Here is a 14,173-nt window from a genome sequence, read left to right as displayed (position 1 = left end):
GAATCCATCCCTGGATTCCACCAGACTTGTTCACCTTCTTCGCCAGAGGCATCTTTACTGAAGTCATCCATTGTGGTCTACTGTGATTTCCGACGTTAAATCGCACCTACGCACCGAGCTTTCCTGGTGTGTACGTATCCTGGTTCCTGGGGTATCCATGGGTGAGGTGCCTCTCCAACCTTCCTTCTTCCACAGGGTTTCTTCAAGGTCCACTGGGAAGGGTCCTTAAAATATGCAACCACGACTTTGCCATTGACTTGCATTGAGAATGTGTCTGTGTTTCCACTCTGCACACAGCCTCCGTGGGGTTCCTGGATACTTTGGGTGGTCTTTAGGTCCCCACCTCTTCTGAGTCTTCTGGTCCAAGTCTCGACTTCGGTCGCAGTTCACATTCCACTTCTTTAGTATATGGTTTGGTTTCCCCCTGGAGATGACTGTGTATTTGTGCTTACCTGCCTACTTCCAATTGAAATATTGTGTATATTGTTTTGATATCTCCGAGTAGGAGATATACCAATATGTTAGTTAGTGTGTACAATAAATATAACTATTTTTATAACTACACTGCGTGGTTCTTTTTCATTTAACATACACTATATGATTTGTTCTGGTAAAACAAGCTGCCTAACACTCCTTCTGGACTAAGCCTGAAGGCTGCTCTCCACGGCTACCACTTAGAGAGCTTTCTATGGTTGTCTAAGACCACTAAAATCACCATACGCGTTGCCTGGATTAGTGCAGGGTTCTTCACTTAAATAAGTGTGTACCAAATACTAAGCCAGACTCCTACATTGGTCTGCAGTGGTTGGGATTTAACCCCTTCCACGCTGATGACGAGCTGGGCTCGTCATGGCGTAGCCTCCTCGCACGCTGATGACGAGCCCAGCTCGTCACGTAACATCCGATTTAAAAAATCTCAGCGTGCGAGCGGAATTCCGCTAGCGCGCATGAGGTTAAGCCTGCGCTGTTTTACCAGCTAATCTAGGTGTGGATTAAATGAAAAACCATCACTAGCAGGCACATAGAAAAATATTTTTTTGAACAAGTAAGTTCTACTTAACTTTTAGATTTGTTGTTAAGGACATAGCACAACCCTTTCTACAATCTTTGTAAGTTTCTTTTTCACTAGTGTAGGTAGGTGCAACACCACACTACACATAGACACCATGACTTTAGTTATGGAACCCAACCCTCTAGATACAGTGGTCTTACGTTCCAGGAACTAAGGGCCCTGTGTACCTCTAGAAAGTAAGGTAGTAACCCTAACACCAAGCAACTCCTAGGGCTGGTTCTGCTAGATGACCTCCAGAATCCTGATAGGTCAGAAGAACAGGATAAAGTGGGTGGGGATGCTCCAGAGGATAGGTCAGGAGGGGTTGCCCCATGTCACCTTAATTCTGAGCGTGACCACGAGGAGTCTGATGATTTCACACTGGTGACCTCTGATCCCCCAGGGAATAGTACTGATAGTACAGAGGGTGCCCCTAGAGGTAGGTCCACCTTTGTTCCCTCCTGGAATGCAGGGGAGGTCTAGATCCTCCTCTGTCAATTCCTGTGCTTATGTAAATTCCATAGGGACCCCCATCTCTAGTAAGAGGGAAGACTCCTCGGAGAGAGAATACCACCTCATCAAACTCGAGAGAGTTAGCCTCAAGCTCAAGCAAGAACAGTTGCCCCCTGAAGAAGAGACCCTGGAAGTCCAGAAGGCTAGGAAGAATTTAAGACTAGAGTCCCATGGTGGCAGCACTAGTGTACCTAGGGTCAGGGAACCATCCTTTGAAACTTGGAACTTGAACAGGATAGTCCCTCATTTCCAGTAAGGGGATCACTGCTTTAGAGAGGGCCTGTAAAGTTCAGAAGGTCCCCCGAGTGCAGTGGGCAGCTACCCTGTGGCTCTCCTTTGCTAACAAGGGTAGAGACACGCTCCTCACTGTTAGAGAAGAAGATTCTGATAATTACTCAGTCTTAAAGAGTGCCCTCATAGATGGGGGTGATTTAACTACTGAATAGTACAGAGTTAAGTTCAGGCACACACCCAAGACTGGGTAGATTTCATAGACAATGCCATTAAGGCTCTGGAAGGCTAGCTTCATAGAAGCAAGATACAGGACTAGGAAAGATTGTACAATTTGTTGATGAAAGAGCACATCCTTAATAATTGTCAGAATCAACAACTGCACCAGTGCCTGGGGGACTCTGATCTGACCTTTCCCCAAGAATTGGGAAAGAAGGCTGACAAGTGGGTCCGTACCAGGGTGAAGCAGAAAAACAATGGTTGTGAAGATGACCAGAAGAAGCAAGATTATTCTGAGGCCCAAAAGAAGGGTGGGGAGAAGGGTAATGACAAAAAGTAGTCTTCACAAGGTCCCCAAAAACCTGCCTCTGGGAATGAGTCCCAAAACTCCAACAACTCTAAAAAGAAGCCTTGGTGCTACCTGTACAGACCCTCCAGGATTTCGCGATTTGCAAAATAATCGCAAAATCGTCACTTTTGTAAAAAGGCAGCGCTTTTTACAAAAGTGCCCGCGAAATCAGGTGTTGCAGGCTCCTTGGGGGGTCTGATTAGTCTTAATCGGCGTCAATTGTTAACATCTCTCAGACCGAGAGCCTCCAGTTCACATCAGAGACAGAGCGCTGTGAAATGAGGACACACTGGAGTCACCGGGAGCAGGAAAGATTTACATGCTGTTATTTTTAAACTGTTCTTAAATGGCACGTGGCATTGTGGCACACTATGGGGCCCGTCCTGCCCTTTTAAAGTCTAGTTGGATGCTGCTTTCATTATATTCTGAGATGAGAAAGTGGTGTTTTTCTAGGAAGGTTTTTTTTTTTGCTTTTTGTTTTGCTTCTTGCCTTGTGCCTGTTTTTATTGTGGCAGTGTTTACAGAAATCATTTGTGTTTAGCAGGGCAGTGATTTACAGCACCCAAAGCTTGTTGTGTGCACTGAGATGATGATACTCCCATCCTTTTGGCAGAGGGCGTATTGTTGCCCGGTGGAGTGCTTCTGCCTCTGTTACGAACTGGAAAGTTTATGGCCCCAACATTTCTAGTAAGCAAAGTACGGACCTTAATTATGTTTAGTTAAGTAATATTAGGGATTTTTCATTTTTTACTTTTCTGCAGCCGTACTTGCCATTGTGGTTGTGTTTTGGACATTTGGCTCTTTCGGTACAGAATTATTGAAGGACTGGTGAGTTTTCATAGCAATTATCTCTCTCAGAATATTGTATGATTTTATTGACCCATTGACCTCCTTTACTACTTGATATAATTGTAATCAGTTTTCCTTCGTGTTTCCTTTCATAAAGTGTGTATCTCCAATGCCTTAAATTAGTCTTTTCTCGTGCTTTCTACATGTTCATTTTCACAGGCTTTTTGCCGGCACAGTTATTACGAATAATAGGCATCTGGGATATTTCTACAAATGCCAGACATTATAGACAATTTAACCCCACTGAAGTGCTGTATGTCATTATAGTTCCCTTCAAGAGTGGCAATCTTGTTGGTGAGTCTTTTTTTCAGCTTTGAATAGCTGTATTTAGTCATCCCTCTCATATTTTGTCCTGTTCATGTTCACAGGCATTCTGCCGGTGTCCCCCAATCCATTACAGTGGCCATTTGGAACATAACCACACATCTCTATGAAGTGACTTATAGCCACTAGGTAACTTTTTAGCCAGCAGCTCGCTTTTGCAGGGCCACTCTTATTGTTTCTTAACACGCAAGTGCACTTGGCACAACATGGGCGTGGTCCCTTTTCTGCTGATTGTCTCTTTCATCAGTAATCTGTATTATGGTTGGGCTACTTGCTCCTTACCAATGTATAAGAGCTTTATTTAACTCAATTTGTTTCCATCTCCACAAGGTCCTCCTACTATCACTAGGATGGCCACTAGTGTTTACTTCCTATCATCCATGGTGATCCCAGCTAATATAGAGTCTTTCACTATTTTACTCTGCATTGGACCCGCTGCAGTTGCCGATCAGGAGCAGCTGAGGAGCACTGAGATCCGGTGAAGCTGCCAATGAGGAGCAGCGATGTGCTGTGCGGCAGACCCGAGAGCAGAGGACGGCCCGGGACCAGGGTTCGAATCCCGGCGCGGCAGGTTTCTGGACCAGGGCCAGCGGACTCGATAATTCTCTCGCCTCGGTGCCCACTCTGATCAGCGATCACACTCGGCAACTCTGGGCATTAGCTTGCCTCATCTTCACTAACAGCCCCACCAGACCGCCGGGGATGCCTGGTCTCACCCTGGAGATACCCATTAAGGGACCATCTCTCAGGGAAGCCAGGAAGGGTTTCGCAGCGGTCGAAGCGCCTTGGGACCCTACGGGTAAGTAGTGCGCTATATAAATGCCTATACATACATACATACATACATACATGGCTCTGCGTCAATCTGCCTCGGTTGTGGTGAAACCCTCAGATCAGCCGGGAGAAATATACTCTGACTCCAGTCAAGGGTCCAGGACCTTGACAACAGCTCTTTGGGGGCAGACTATTTCAAAGTGGAATACTCTGCTAAAACAGAGCCATTGATTTATGGCTGAAAAGGAATGGATAGGAGTAAAATAAAGTGTGCAATAATGCCGCTAAATTTCCATTTTTGTGCCGCTAAATTTGCAAATCTATGCCGCAATATCCTGGGGGGGTCTGCCTGTATAAGGAGAAAGGACTTAGACAAAGGTATGCTAATTGTCCTAAGGCCAGTACTATGGAAGCTACTACCACTGCTCCGAAGGCCACTAGCCCCCCTAGCACCAGTACAAGTAGTAGTACTATTCCCATGGGATTCGTAGGGCTAACCTGGTTTCTGAAGTTGGTTCTGGCCTAGCCAGAACACCCACTCAGGCTGTCCTTGTCTGTGACAGTGCCATGGATCCTGCCACGTTACTTGTAAGTCCCACTAACTTGGGCAAGCACAGGCAACAGCCTTTGATTAATGGTCAAGAAGCTATGGCTTACAGGGAAACAGGGGCTAGTGTCACCATGGTGACAGAGAAACGTTTGTCCCCTGAACAGATAATTATTGGTCAACTGTACCAAGTGACCAACACCAGCAATCTCAGGACGTATCACTCCTTGGCAGTTGTTAATCTCAGTTGGGGAGGAGTAACTGGCCTTAAAAGAGTTGTAGTCTATCCAGACCAATTTGTAGATTGTCAGTTGGGCAAGGATTTGGAAACTTCAGCCTGGTCTGAAGTAGAGTTCAGGACACAAGCAAAGATGATGGGAATCTCTGCCAGTGCATTTGTTGTCACCAGCGCTCCGGCCAAACAGCTAAGAACTAAGGGAACACTGGATCCTGAAAAAATGGATCAGCTGGTTCCTAGGAGAAGGAGAGCAAGCTGCTGCTGAGGAGGCAGGGAGGCCCAGTGAGTCCCAGAGGATCTATTGGGAAGATTGGCTCTTGCTCTTTCAGTGTAGAGACCCAAAGCCTGGTGCCACCAGGAGGTTGGTCATACTTTTGATGTTCTGGGGTTTTCTCCTATCCCTAGCACATGACATTCCCCTTGCTGGACATCTTGGGTAAAGCAAGACTTGGGACAGGCTTGTCCTCATTTTCACTGGCCCCACATGTCCGAGACACCAAGGAGTTTTGTCGCTACTGTTTCACTTGCCAAGCCAATGGTAAGTCAGGTGGCACTACAAAGGGCCCCTTAATTCCACTCCCAGTGGTTGGAGTTCCCTTTAAGAGTATAGGGATAGACATTGTTGGTCCCTTAAACCCTCCAACTGCATCTGGGCGCAGTTACACCCTAGTGGTGGTGGACCTTGCACGATGTATCCAGCGGCTATTCCCCTTAGGACCACTACAGCTCCCGTAGTGGCTAGGGCTCTTCTGATAGTCTTTTCCAGAGTGGGTTTCCCTAAGGAGGTCTTAACAGACAGAGGCACAAACTCCATGACTAGTTACATTACTGCTATGGGAAAAGAGTGTGGTGTAAACTACAAGTTTACCATACCCTACCATCCACAGTGCAGTGGGCTTGTTGAAAGGTTCAACAGGACACTTAAGGGGATGATAATGGGACTCCCAGAAAGGCTCAGGCAAAAATGGGATGTCTTACTACCCTGCCTTATCTTTGTCTACAGAGATGTTCCTCAGAAGGTGGTGGTCTTTTTTTTTTTTTTTTTGCAGGCAGAAACCAAGGTTCCCGCCCTCAAAGGTTTCTGAAGCCCTCCACCCCTCACACACACCCCCTCACATTTGGCGATGCTCCAGTCCAGCGCCGCTCCCCGCTCAGCAGCACTCGGGGGTGGCCGAGCTCGAGCTCGAGCTCGCGCTCCCTAGCGCGCGCTCCCCTCCCCCTGCCCCTCGCGCGTCTACAACCCATTTGAACTTCTGTTTGGACATCCAGTTAAGGTCCATTGTATGTGGTTAAGGAGGGATGGAGCAGCCTCTCAAACCTCCTAAACATGATATTGTGGATTATATCCTTGGCCAGTGTTCATGTATGGCTGAGTACACGAAGAAGGCCAGCAAAACCTTGAGGTCAGTCAGGAGCTTCAGAAAGTGTGGCATGACCAAAAGGCTTACTGACTGTTTACCAGTCAGGACAGAAGCTGTGGGTGATGGAGCCTGTGGCCCCAGCAGAAAAAGGTGAGGTCACCTATTTGGTTGACCTAGGTACTCCTAGAAGTCCCCACAGGCTACTTCATGTGAACTTCCTAAAGCCTTTTGCAGACAGGGCTGACATGAGCTTGCTCATGGGCACTTATGAGGGACAGGAGAAAGAGAGTGACCCTCTCCCTGATCTCCTCTCTCGGGACTCTGTTGATAGGTCAGCTGATAGAGTAGCCTTGGCAGGCAGCCTCATTGACCAACAGCAAGTTGATTGCAGGAAGGTCCTCAATCAGTTTACCCACTTGTTCTCTCTGACTCCCAGTCAAACTACCTGGTGTACCCATGAAGTGGACACAGGTGACAGTCTGCCTGTGAATAATACAATTTACAGAGCCTTACCATGTCAAAGATTGCATCAGGACCAAGGTCCAAAAGATGTTGGAATTGGGGGTCATTGAACCTTCGGATAACCCTTGGACTAGTCCAATGGTCCTTGTGCCAAAACCTCACACCCAAGATGGTACGAGAGAGATGAGGTTTTGTGTAGACTACAGAGGCCTCAATGCAGTCACTAGGACTGATGCCCAGCCAGTTCCTAGGGCAGGTGAGCTAATTGATACTCTGGGCTCAGTCAAGTATCTTAGTACATTTGACCTGACTGCTGGCTACTGGCAAATCAGCCTCTCTGAGGATCCCAAGCCAAAAGCAGCATTAGCAACCCCTAGTGGGCATTATCAATTGTTTGTAATGCCTCACAGGTCTGGAAGCATATTGTGCAGCATATCTAGATGGTATTGCTGTATTTTGTTCTACATGGGAGAATCAACTGGTAGATCTCAGAAATGTTCTGGGGGCCTTGCAAAATGAAGGCCTCACTATCAAGGTCACAAAGTCCCAGATAGGGCAGAGCAAAGTTGCATACTTGGGTCACCTGGTAGGTGGAGGCCAGGTGCATTGGAAAGCAAAATCCAGACCATCAAGGACTGGGTTGCCCCAGCTACCCAGACTCAGGTCAGAGCTTTCTTGGGCCTGACTTGGTACTACAGGAGGTTTGTTAAGGGATATGGGTCCATTGTGACTCCCCTTAATGATCTCAGCCCCAAACGGATGCCTGAGAAAGTTCAGTTGACAGTTAGCTATCAGAAGGTATTTGATGACCTCAAGCAGGCCTTGTGCAATTATCCCATTCTACAAAGTCCTGATTACTCCAAAGCCTTCATTGTCCAGACAGATGTTTCTGAGATGAGGATAGGAGCTGTTTTGTCACAACTTAATGCAGAGGGCCAGGACTAACCAGTAGCTTTTATAGGCAGATGGTTGACCCCCAGGGAGAACATTGGTCAGCTATTGAGAGGGCAGCTTTTGCTGTGGTCTGGGCCTTGAAGAAGTTGAGGCCATACCTGTTTGGTACTCACTTCATTGTTCAGAAATACCATAAGGACCTCTTTTGGCTTAAACAGATGAAGGGTGAAAATCCCAAACTATTGAGGTGGTCCATTTTCCTACAGGGGAAGGACTTTGCTGTGGAACATAGACCTGGGAGTAACAAGATACTTCCACTCAGACTATGAAGACTCAACTGGGCAAGGTGAGTCTCGTCTCCTTTCGTTTGGGGAGGGGGGAGTTGTGTAGTAAAGTAGGATCTGCGTCTGACCAGTCTGACTGGGATCCTGCTAATCAGGACCCAGGTCACTGGGCTTCCTCCCTAAATATGACTATGGTAAGTACTTTGGTACCTTCACAATTGGCTATTGGTGTACTCAGGTAAGTCTCTAGTATATGGTACTAAGGTACCCGGGGCATAGGTACACCAAGGGTCTCCCATGGGCTGCTGCATGTATTATGACACCCGTGAGAGGCCACTCAAACTGTGATGACAGGCCTGCCACTGCAGCCTGTGTCAGTTGGTGCTTGCACCACTTACAACAGATATACGTTTCCTTATATCTGAGGTCCTATGTCACCTCTAAGGCAGGCCTTTCAGTCCTGAAGGCAGGGTGCTAGGTTATACGTGTGAGGGTGCCCTGCACGAGAAGGACACCCCTACAAACCCCTGACTCAATTATCTGGGCTTTGTTAGTGCAGTCAGCCATTTCATACATATAGTGGACATCAAATCAATTATGAGTTGTCTAACTATGTATTGGCTGCACCGAAACCAGTCATGTTTGGCATCAAACATGTTGGAATCCTACCCCAACACCGGTTCTAGTGTTGAATGTAGGATCCCATGTAATGGGGGGCTCCACTAAGGAGCCCCCCTGTATTCCCGGTACCAGCCTTCCAGAGTCTACCAGCAAGCTAGTGCTGCTGCCGAACACAGACGTGATTCTGCCCTCCTGTTACTGAGCTGAGCTCGAGCAGGGGAAGGTTGGACAATAGGTTTCCTATCACAAAGAGGTGTGGCTCCCTCCCAGACAGGACTTAGTGTATTGGGCTGGGGTGTGGGTGCTTGCCAGTACCACCTGACTGCTTTGAAGGGCACATTTGGTGCCATCCTTGCATACTCCAGTTTGAGCCAGTTCAGGGAGCTGTCGGCTCCGGCTCTGGTGTGAAACTGGACAAAGGACATGGGACTATCCTCCCCTCCGTCCAGCCCCTCCTCTGCGAGGAAGCCTTGAATCGTCCCAACCCTTTCCCTAGAGTACTTAAGGCCTTACCTGTGGGTGGCTCTTCAGATTCGTCGTGGGACAAGATTCAAATCCGAGACCAGTTCCTCTTAAACCGTCTGGGCCCCTTGAACTTCGTTGGACCTCGCCTAGAACTGAGACTGCATCAAGGAAGGCTCCTGCTGCTCCTAGTCTCGTCACCTTGTGACTGTGCCTCTGCTTCATCCAGGTACTTCTCGAGGTCTGTGGGCATCAAAGACTCCCAAAGTAATCTCCCTTGGAGTGAAGGAGTACCTCCCCTGCATCTGCAGGCACTGCAATGAAACTGACTAGTGTGCCGCTCCTGAGGTCCCACGGACTACGAAGGGCTCAGCAACACAGGTGGTGGGTCTGCAACTCCCTCGAGGCCTGCACTATCTTCTCAGCTAGTTTAGGGACAGTATTCCTCGTTGGAACCGCTGGAACAGAACCCCTTCGCATCACGTTGACCTGCTATTGCCAAGGTTTGTTGACACTGTCCCCCAGAGATTTTCGGGCTACAAGAAGCTCCAGTCTCCATCATCTCTTCCTGCCAAGATCTTCATCCTTACTGCATCCTCTGCACCGTGGGTCTACATCTTTGGTGAGCTGCTGGAGGTCCTCTTGCGACTCCTGTGCCTTCGGCCTGTGAGTCCACTTGAGGGTCTTGTTTAGCTTCCGTGGGCTCCCCTGCTTGCTTGGGACCTGTTCTGAATCTCCTGCACTTGGTGAGTCCCTCGGACCTTGCTGGTCCCAAGGCTGCACCTTATCATTTTCCAAGTCTGTTGCTGCTACCAAGGCTAGATGGTGCCCCCGCCAGACACTGACCCCCTGGTTCTTGAATACTGATGTGAGGCAGCTCGTGAACAGCTCCTGTTTTTCAACAGCATTGCCTGGTCCTCAAAGCTGCAGCAACAAGGTCTCCCTCACCACTCCTGCATCTTCCGTCATCGGTGGTCATTGGTCTACGGGCCTCCTGGTCACTCCCGAGTGACATAGACTCTGTCCCCTCTGTTTGCAGGTACTCCTCGTCAAGAATCCATCTTTGGATTCCACCAGAGTCTTTCACCTTCTTCGACAGCAACCAATTTACTAAAGTCCTCTATTGTGGTCTACGGTGGTTTCTGACATCACTTCGCACCTGGCACCCGGCTTCCCTGGTGTAGGTATCCTGGTTCCTGGGGTATCCTCGGGAGAGTTGACTCTCCAACATTCCACAAGGTTTCTTCGGGGTCCATGTTGAAGGGTCTTTCTTCTTAAAAACTGCAACAGCGACTTTCCCATTGACTTGCATTGAGTACTCCGCTGTGTTTCCACAGCCTCTGTGGGGTTCCTGGGTACCTACTTTGGGTCCCCAGCTCTTCTGAGTTTTCTGGTCCAAGTCTCGACTTTGGTCGCAGTTCTTATTCCACTTCTTTAGTATATGGTTTGGTCGCCCCGTGGAGAGCACTGTGTATTTGTGCTTACTTACCTGTTTCCATTTAAAATATTGTGTGTATTATGTTGATATCTCCGGGTAGGAGATATACCAATATGCTAGTGAGTGTTTATAATAAATATAACTATTTTTATAACTACACTGTGTGGTTCTTTTTCATTTAACCTACACTATACGACTAGTTCTGTAAAAACAAGCTGCTTAACACTCCTTCTGGACTAAACCGGAAGGCTGCTCTCCACAGCTACCATTTAGAGAGATTTCTGCGGCTGGCTAAAACCACTAAAATCACTGAAAGGGTTGCCTGGATTAGTGCAGGGGGTTTATTATATCTTCAGATATGGGGTAAAGCTACTAACCTTAAAAGGCCGCCTTGGGTAGTTTCAGTTTACCCATGATACCTGGCACCTCTGGTAAATGGACCATCTCATTTAATGTTTCATTTATGCTTTTCATGTTGGCAAACAGTTATCATTAAGATTAGGAATCCAAGGTGATGTATTTACATGTATATGTCCATGTGCATGTACATGTAATGGACAAACCTAGCCGGGTAGAAAAGAATCCCGACCCCCTGGGCAGTGCTTAATTTGAGAGAGTGATTTCCGGTGCTCAGTGCTGGCACCTAATTGTCAACTCCGGCACTTAAGACAGTCTGCCATCTGGTGGCGCTGTTTGTCTGATTTAGAGATGAGCACAACAGTTGTTCATTCGTTCAATACTCATAATAAATTACTAAAGCCTGCAGCCCAAGCCATTCTTATAGCTTTGAGGGCCTGGAATAGCCTGAATTGTCACACTGGTAGGAGTGTAATGGTTAGTAGTTGTGTTGGTATTGTCATTGGCAGTGCTGGCAGGAGCAATGTGTGGTGCAAGCTGCAGCAGCCTCTTGAGATGGCCCGGGCACTTATTTTGTTGCAAATTAGGCACAGCCCCTGACCTATGATTCATTATCATTTACAATGAGGCACAATATTCGGAGAGGAGTTGGTCCTTACCGTAGGGGGGTAGGATTCTCTGAAGAGGTGCATCCTTAGTTCCTTTCTGAATTTAAGGAGGCTCTGAGCAGTTCGGATGTTTCTGCTGTCGTTCTAGATCTTGTGTGTATTGATGGATTGCCTTCTGTTTTTTTGTATTTTCACATTTTTCTTCTTCCGGTCTGGTGAAGGCTCGGCTCCAGGTATACCCCTGTCTGTCTGAGGTAGTTACTTTCTCAGCCAAGTATGAGCTGTTTCTCCTTCTATAGCGCAAAGCTCATTAACAGCCCTTCCCACCCCCTTCCTTTGTCAAAGCTTTAAAACCCTTTCTCAATTGACTTTAATCTACTTTATCTATCTGCTATCCTCTTACGTCAGTTCCGGAAACCGATAAGTTTATTAAATATTTGTTCTGCATTGCTCATTTTATAAGTACAGATAATAAACCTTTAAAGCTTCTCTGGAATCTTGCCTAAATGTATTTGAGAATCTAATATGAGCCAGCCTGCTCCAGGATAACTCACATCATGTTAAACAACACTGAGGGCCATATCGTCAAGAACGGGCGATAACATTATCGCTGCTTCAGCGGCAGGAAACTGCTGCTAAAGCAGCGATAAGGGGCTTAATAATATGCCCTCAAGAATTCCAATAGAAGCCCAGGTTCTGGTGGGAAGGGCATCAAACCTGGGCTTTGATTCGAATTCTCTAGGGCATATTATCAAGCCTGTTATCGCCGCTTTACCGGTAGTTTCCTGCCGCTAAGGCTGCGATAATGTTACGCCCGTTCTTGATAATATGGCCCTATGTGTTTCAGCACATCCAGGCTTGTATTCCACCTATTAACATGGAGGCTGCAGCTCGTCTCTTTGCCTGCTGAGTGGATAGGCTTACGTTGGCCGGAAGTACATATGCGCCCTTGTGACTAACCCTACCTGTCATCTTTGTGAGGATGAACTGGTGTTTTGCAGACTACAGACTATCGCCATGGATATTTGGCGATGACAACTATTGTAAAATCTTTTATGTTTTTGCTCAAATGTGTCCAATCTGCTTCCTACCTTCTTTTTTTCAGTCTCTCTGAATTTTAGATCACTGTTATATCCATGTATGCTGTGTGCCCTCTACTCTGTGTAGTACTCCGCATTACCAAGCCATTTTTAAAGAAATTCCATCAATGGTTTCATGTTTACTTAACTATCTCACCTTTTCTTTCTTCCCTTTTCTTGGGACATACTAAAAAGATATTTGGGGATGAGGGACTGCATTCTCTTAAGTGTCCACTGGTGGCAGTGTTGTTTAATGATTACATGCGCAAACTGAAAGTTAACTCTCTTCAGCAGCTCTTATTATTTTCTTGCACATTGTCTTCTAGATTTGTTCCCTTTATTTTCTTTAACCTCGTTATTTCTATATCCAATTTCACTATTTGCATCTTTGGTCTCTTTTATTCTGCTATACCCAAACTGTCCCTTTCTGCTATTCTACTCTGCCCACAACTGTCTTAAATGATTCAGAACTGGGTGGGCCTAGTAGCAGAACTGGATACTCTTAACTGCTGGTGGCTCTACAAGGTGGGCCAATCTGGTTCAGAATCCCTGTTTCTGATATGTGCCTTTAGGAGACACCGGTTACCATTGTAATTACCTAACTACACTGAGTCTATTCTGCATTTAACCTCTTTGTCTGCCCAATTGAATCTGGACTCCCATTGCAAGTCAGACTCAGATTGCCCGATACCAGCGAAAAAATTGGGGGCATAGCCTCTGGTATTGCAACTAAATGTAAATGGACACATGTCTTACTTTGGTACTCATTAGATGCCAGAGTAGTCAGTGTTTAAACATTTCTCCTGCACCTCACCTCCCTTTTTAGGTCTCGTGCCTAGCGCTGCAGTGCACAGCTTTACTCGCGCAGCACGAGACCTCTTGTACGGGCTTCAGAAAGCTGACCACATGCTTGTGTATGTGATTTTGTTTTCGCAGGCTTCAATTGACTTCAGCGTGCTTTTTTTGTATTTAATTACCCTTCTTTCTGGCCATTCCTCACTTTCCTAATTAACGCTTAAAATGTCACCTCTATTTTTTCCTCTCTCTGCCTCCCTTCCCCGTATCTAATTCTTTTGTCTCAGATGAATGTTGCATTCCCCACATACGTCGATTGAAATTAGAATTATAAAGGTAGATTAATAGAAAAGTAGAGGCAAAAAAATTTTAATTAGAAAACTTGACTAGAAAAATAGTAGAATATACAAAGATTGAAAGGGGAGTGAACAAATGGATGGCTTGGGTTTGGGGTGAGCGATGGGGTTGGTGAGAAGATTAGGATTTGGGTTGGGTTAGGCTTGTTATAAGTTTGAGGGATGTTGTAATTTAAAATCTACTGGTTCGAGTTTAGGAAACTGCTGAGAGTCCGGTTTAGAAATGGGGTATAGAGGGCTGCTATATGAGACTGCACAAGTGATAGGTTATTACCATTAAGGGGCTGAGTTTATGGTGTAATGGTTAGTGTTAATGTTGGAATAGGATTAGGGATTAGTACTTAAGTAAGGGATGTGGTTC

The sequence above is a fragment of the Lissotriton vulgaris genome, chromosome 11 (assembly GCF_964263255.1).
Source record: "Lissotriton vulgaris chromosome 11, aLisVul1.2, whole genome shotgun sequence".
Lineage (NCBI taxonomy): Eukaryota > Metazoa > Chordata > Amphibia > Caudata > Salamandridae > Lissotriton > Lissotriton vulgaris.
This window is presented reverse-complemented; position numbering follows the sequence as displayed.